This window comes from Cucurbita maxima, unplaced genomic scaffold (assembly GCF_002738345.1).
Source record: "Cucurbita maxima cultivar Rimu unplaced genomic scaffold, Cmax_1.0 Cma_Scf00097, whole genome shotgun sequence".
NCBI classification, from domain to species: domain Eukaryota; kingdom Viridiplantae; phylum Streptophyta; class Magnoliopsida; order Cucurbitales; family Cucurbitaceae; genus Cucurbita; species Cucurbita maxima.
Genome location: NW_019272113.1, coordinates 100,184 through 107,402, shown reverse-complemented (window position 1 = coordinate 107,402; position 7,219 = coordinate 100,184). Strand labels below are relative to the sequence as shown.

Here is a 7,219-nt window from a genome sequence, read left to right as displayed (position 1 = left end):
TATATCTTTAATTAAAGTTCGATTTCGTCCTTTGAAATCTGAGTTAACCTATATGAGCCCATGACATCAGTTTCAGGTTTGAACTCTACAACATTATTTCTCTACTTTACATTGGTCCATTGTTAAAAGTCTTGAAATGTTATATATCTATAATTATATTTTTATTAAAAATCTTATTTTTCATGGGTACTGTTGTATAAGAAAGTAGATATAGCTATTTCAAGTTATTCTCTGCTTTTCTACTCCATCTTTACCCTCTGTATTTACCTTTCCCTCTATATTTAGTTTGTGGTTTTTAATTCTCTAATCTTCCTTTCCTTATCTCACTATTTCCTATTAGAAGTTTTCTTGGTCATTCTGTCTTTAATCTATTCTTTGGCTACTAATAAAAATTTAATCTAATATTACTAATCTTATGATGATTTACTAGAATCGTATAAATGAATTACATTTAGTTTCTAACTCAAAGCTAGACCATTGTAATAATTTAATGAAAATCTAATTATAATTTGTGGTGATTTCTAAAAAAATAGGATAAAAGAAAATGAAGATTTAATATATACCTTATTGATCAAATCTATCTTCATCTAAACCTACCGTGAATCTCAACTGGGTATAGACCATTCTCTTTTTTTTTTTTATCTGACAATTCTGTCTGGGTTAAGGATGGGTTGAGGAGAAAAAATTGTTGGAATGGATGAGAGGTTAGTGGAGAGAAGTGGGGATGGTTGTTTTTTTTTTTTTTTTTTTTTTTTTTTTTTTTAAATTTAAATTTAAATTTATTTTATTTATTTATTATTATTATTATTTTAACTATTTTTTATAAATTTTTTTTATTTCTTTATTTGTTTATTTATTTTTAGGCTATTACACAATACCTCCTCAAAGTCAAATTTGTAGTCAAGACAGACAACAACTCCATATGTCAGAGTCAAATTTGTAGTCAAGACTGACAACAGCTTCATATGTCACTTCTTTAATCAACTCAAGTTATCGTCAAAGCAAGCGCATCGGTAGGAATGCGTGGCCGAATTTGACTTCAAGTTCGAACACAGGCCAGGTAAAGCAAACCAAGCTGCAGATGCTCTAAGTCGAAAGAGCGAGCATGCGGCTCTGTGCATGTTAGCTCATCTACAAGAAAGTAAATTGAGTGAAACAATATGGGAAAGTATCGAGGAACATCTAGCCAAAGGCTTGGCCGCTCAAGCCATCATGCAGTTAGCCAGAGAGGGGAAGACTCGCCAGTTTTGGGTCGAAGACAATTTACTTCACCAAAGGAAATTGTCTCTACGTCCCCTGTTCGGGGAACTTGAGGAGACTCCTACTAAAAGAATGCCACAACACACATGGACGGGCCACAACGGATGGCAGAGAACCTATACCCTCCAAAAAGGGGTAGTATTGGTCGAACCTCCACAACAATGCAATACAGTTCACAAAGACCTGTCTTATCTGCCAACAAGACAAGGTTGAACAAAACAAAATTGCGGAACTACTAGAACCTCTACCAGTCCCGTCCCGACATGCTCGACCGAAGCGACCGCATAATTATTTTTCAGACACACGTAGTCAAGTTGTGGGGCATTCCCACCAGCATTGTCAACGATTGTGTTCCGAGATTCATAGGGACCTTCTGAACTGAATTGTTCAAGCTATTGGGGTCGAGCCTAAACGTCTCTTCGAGTTATCACCCCTAAACTGATGGACAAACAGAAAGGTTCAACAGTATTCTTGAGAAGTTCTTACGTCATTTTATCGATGCGCGACAGAAGAATTGGGTTCATATGCTTGATGTTTCTCAGTTTAGCTTTAATTGTCAACAAAGCTCGTCGACAGGGAAAACCCCTTTTGAAATAGTATGCGACAGACAACCACTGATGCCCCATGTCATTGACCACCCTTATGCTGGGAGAAGCCCTCAAGCGTACAACTTCACCAAAGAGTGAAAGCAAACCTCCGAAATAGCACGAACGTACTTAGAGAAACCCTCCAGAAGAATGAAGAAGTGGGCCGACCGCAAATGAAGAGCATTAAAGTTTCAAGCTGGTGATCAAGTCATGATCAAGCTGACATTAGAACAATTTAGATTCCGAGGGTAGAACAATTTAGATTTCGAGGGAATTAGGTGTTAGATAAATCCCTACCTGTTAGGTAAATCCCTACCTTTCAGTGAGAGTAATCCATAATTCTTATTTAACTATTTTTTATTAGGTAATTTTAAACCCACACAATTAAAGTGAGTGGGAAGTACACGTCCATTGGATGCGTCTGAATTAGTTTACCACATCTTTCCATTTTTAGATGTAAATTGTTATTTAAATATCTCAACTAATAAGAAATTAAATCAATAGGGTCTTCAGTGCAAATATTTTCTCTCCCTTTGTTTTCAGTTATTTTCTTATTCGGAGAAGTTTTCCTTTTGGTTGTTTTTTACTTCGTTGATGTTTCTCTCTCAATTGACAGAAGTCAACAAGTGGTATCAGAGCCTGGTTTACTTCTGACTTTGTTACTTGGAACGTCGATTTGTCGTCAAGAAAGGGGTGATTAGGAGCAGATGGCGGTTTCTCACACAAGTTCGGTGGACCAAAATCTTGAAGGTTGCACGAAGAAATCAGTCGGGAATGTGTTGACGACTTGAAGATAGTCGCACCTCAGATTTATAGAGTTCGAAGAAAGGGACTTCAACTAATTAAGTTGGGGGATGTCACAGTCATGCTTGTACCTTACCATAATAAGTTATGTATGAACTTTATGTTTTAAATTCTGTTTGTTTTATTTCGTGAATATTTTGCTTGTCTGTTTAGAGTTATCAAGTCTCAATCCTTACTCATGTGACCAAAGGTCTTATTCTAGGCTCTACCTCAAAGAACTCTCTCTAATAGGTGGGCCCGCCCCACAGGTCATGTAGTCACCTAAGGTTGTGGTGTACGTGCTTGCTTCACTGACTACCAAAAAAATCAATGCCCACCCATAGGATGGATCCATTGTGCAGGGTAATAAAATCAAACTTTCTTCTTGTGATTATCTCGATACTCTCTAGGAAGAACTAAGAGAGGAGTTCTTGCATTAAGCTCTCCCAAGTGTCCACAATACATCAACCATCTTGAATGTCGATGTACTTGGATCTCCACCAAAACATTGCATCATCGACTAGATGAATTTTTGCCAATGTAATTTTCACTTCTTATGCTACGACATTTTTGGCTTGAAAATTCTATTCGAGGTCAAAGATAAAGTTCTCTAGAGCTTTGGCATCTCGAACCCCATAAAAAGGTTTGGGCTACGAAACCTTTATCTAGTTGAATTGTACTACAACTTAAACTAGGGCTTGATTCTCCATTTCTCTCATGGTGAGGACTTGTCTAGCGCTCAAATCTGCCACTTCATCCCTAACCACTCCAAAAGCTACTCTCAAAATTTTAAATATTTTTTAGACAATTTGAACGATCGCTTGTTTAGTATTGTCTAAGCCCTTGATATGTTCTTCCATCCAAGCAACAGAGCCCATCGACTTATCTCCCTTGAGCCACTAGCACTTGTGGCATTGAATTTTGGGGCCTTGACCCTAACCATTAATACATGGACATTAGCTTCTCAAGGCAACCTACCAGCTCGTTGATCCTATCAGCTTTAGCGAAAATAAAATTTATGCGAGCTTTTAAAAGCCCCAATTCATCAGGAATTTCAGTTAGGTAGAGTAACTAATTTTTTACCTTTACCAATTGATTAGTCTGGAACTTGCCCAGTTCTTTTGCAGCAAACATGTTTGTGTCCTACGATTCAAGGAGCCAACTTCGCTTTGATACTACTTATCACAATCGCACTATTGTGGCAGTGGGATAGCGATTATGCGACACTTATTCTAACTCAGTGAACAAGTCATTCGTATGAAAATCATAAGTCATATACAATTAAGACTTTTGATTGAACCTTGGCCATGTTTGAAAGAAAGTGTTTTAGAAATCGTGAGGAAGGAAATGCATTTTTTTTTTTTTTTTTTTTTTTTTTTTTTTTTTTTTGGAAAAAAGCAATAGTATAGGCTAAAAGAAAATAAGCAACAACCACAACTTTGATAGCATATAACTTGAATAGTAAGAATTGATGACTAGTCACATACCTTATAGTACATTTTGAAGCATTTTAGCCCTGACGGGTGTAGACATGATTTTGTTGCCGGGTCATACACCCCCGTACTAACACAACAATAGTAGTAAATGTCTATCTAACTTGAAAGTAAGTAAAGGGGTTTGGAATGGGCATGCGGTTGTGGACAGACACGTCATGAACAAGCATGATTGGGACATCTGACACGCGACCGTAGGCAACACACCTTGGACAAGCATGACCGTGATAGCCTGTAGCTTGACTTAAGCTCCCCTTGACAAGGTATGTAAGTTGTAAGGTTAGTAGGCATGATCTCACTTGTTATGTGAATTATATGCATATGTCAGTTACTATCTTATGAACTAATTAGGATACAATTGGTTACCATACCTAATAACTTAGAGTCTATTGCATGATGATAGATTATGGACCCTTAAACCTGAAGTGTTACTATACGAGATGGTAGAGCAGGTAGAGCCTTGACTGAGACTGACCCTGATCAAATTCCTTATAAGGAAAGGCATGCTAAGAACAAGTGTTGGAATAAGTAGATACCATGATGCTACAATTTATGCTCTAGGCCACTCAAATAAACTAGGGTAACATAAACCGTAGAGAAAATGTGAGAATATCTAGGTGGTCGAGAGTGTTAAGATTTATGCCTCAAAGCCTTGTAATTAATTGTTTAATTTTAATAATAACTATGATTATTTTATTTAAAGTTTAATATTGTCCCACATGTGATTGACATACAAGCGGATCATGTTTAAGAATAACCTAAAGGGTCTATAGTATATGGATAAAAGTTTGTCGATGCTAAACAACTAGAAGGTTCAACCACACCAAAGGTAGTTCCTTCCGCATTTTTACATGAAGCTTTAGCGATGAGATTCTCGAAAGTTAGCTTTAATCCAGTGCAATGATTTGTTGGACTACAATCAAAATTGATTGCTATTTCAGTGGCTGAAGTTCTCTTGATGTCTTCTATGTTACTTTGCTAACTTTAACTCCATAATCCTATTAAAATAAAGAAGAACAATGAAATTATTGTATAAAACCAAATATAAATTAGGAATTAAATAATAAGATATAAATCAAGCATAGTCTTAGATTTTCTAGATAGTATATATAAGTTAGAGCAATTATCTCCAATGATATTAGATATTTTGGATAAATTAAAAATAAAATCATAAAAGCTTCATACCACTTTAAAACATCAAGAGTAATAGCATCCCTAATTTATTACCTATAAAAGTAATTTAATGTACCAAAAAATAATACTAATAATTTAACACCCATCTTAAACACAAACAAATTTCAAACAATTAAAGATAAAATAAATCAGTTATTTATAAAATTTAAAATTTAAATTGTATTTATAAAATTTAAGTTTAAATATAATTAGAAAAAAATTAACATGTATGAGATTAATGAAGAAATATACCTCACCACGACCTTCTTTGAGATGTGGACAATAATTTTGATCAATTATGATTGGGTTTTTCACATTATCCATAATAATGTGTTGAAAATGAACGTTTGTAGCGAATCCATTGCTTGGTCTTCCCCAAGACTTAATCCTTACTCCATTCTGAGTCCTTGTGAATGTAGATGATTTCACTGTAACGTTATGCACTCCATCCTCCTCAGCCTCCATCCCTAAGCTCCCAATGCTAAAAACACATTCAACAAAATATCAAATGTTTTCTAACCTTTAATTTCCTCACTCTATCCTAATATATTATATAACTATTTTTATCCAAAATAATTTTAAAATAATTTAAATCATTTTTCTCATGTTCAAAATAACTTTAGAATATATTTTAATCATTCAAATTTAATTTAACGTTTAGATTATCTTCTAAAAATTAATGTGACAAATTTATTTAAACCCTTTAAAAAACATTTCTAAACATGTTCATCCTAATCTATCTTTAGTTACCTGATTCCATGTCCAGGTCCACATGTAATACTTTCGATCCACATGTTGGATGTGCCTGGACCGATGGAGATGCAGTCGTCACCGTTTCTAATGTTTGAGTTGAGGATGGTCACATCTGATGATTGTCGCACATGGATGCCATCAGTGTTTGGACTATCGCATGCAGCCAAGACATTCACTCTTGTCATATGCACGTTTTGGCACCGGTTCATTACAATGCTGAACAATTGGCTGTTAATTGAAGATAATAATCCATTGATGTTCAAATTCTTTCCATCATTTATTTGAAGACTATCAATTCAAAACAATCAAAAGCGAATTAGTAAAAATTTAAAATAATATTGTAATTCATCCAGTCATTTTCATTCAAATTTAAGTTAAAGAAAAATTTTCAAATTTTTTTTATATGGAGCCAACTTAAATTCTGCATACCCGGGCTCCAATGGGGCAACTCTTCCCTGAGTGTTTACAATTCCATAGGGGAGTTCCTTGCCCATCAATAATATCGCCAGTAATGGATAGCCCATTTATGTGATTAAATAAAATTCAAGAACTCGAATTAGCTAAAACTTGAATGTTCGAGGAAGCCACAAGAGTTCCCTCAATGAGAACAGCAATAGCATTGTTCTTACAAGGCCCATTAAATCTCACACTTTGAACGGAGAATATACCATCGGGAACGTAAATAGTGGCTGGTTCAGATGAGTCACAGGCCTTAGCTCATGTCGTTTGAAGCACAGATGAGGCATCGGTCTTTTCATCGGGCTTAGCTCCGAGAGTAACAATATTGAATGTAAATTCGGCAGCTGAGGCATGGTTAAAAAACAAAAGTTGAAGGGAAAGAAAAACATGTAAGATTACAAGAAGAGACAAAGAAAATTTAATGATACAAGTGTTCATGATAATCTTGAGAGAAAGAAAAAGGAACCAAGTGATAGGAAAATAGAGGAGGTGTGGAGTGATATTTATAGGTTAATGCTTACCCTTCTAACTCTAATTTTAACTTATCAAGTAATACTTTATTCTTGTTCTATTTAACCATTATTGTTTTTATATGGTTTAACCATTTTTAATTAGGTATATCATGTAGGTAAATTTAATCAAATCCAATGATCATTTAACTCTGTCTTTCTAACATTTTTAAATTTAAGTCTATCTTATAAGATAAGACAC

General features: G+C 34.9%; 1 pseudogene; it reads right to left on the bottom strand.

The window, feature by feature from the left end:
* Nucleotides 1-1,287: 1,287 nt before the first annotated feature.
* On the bottom strand, nt 1,288-6,946 carry LOC111473010 (annotated as a pseudogene).
* Nucleotides 6,947-7,219: the final 273 nt, after the last annotated feature.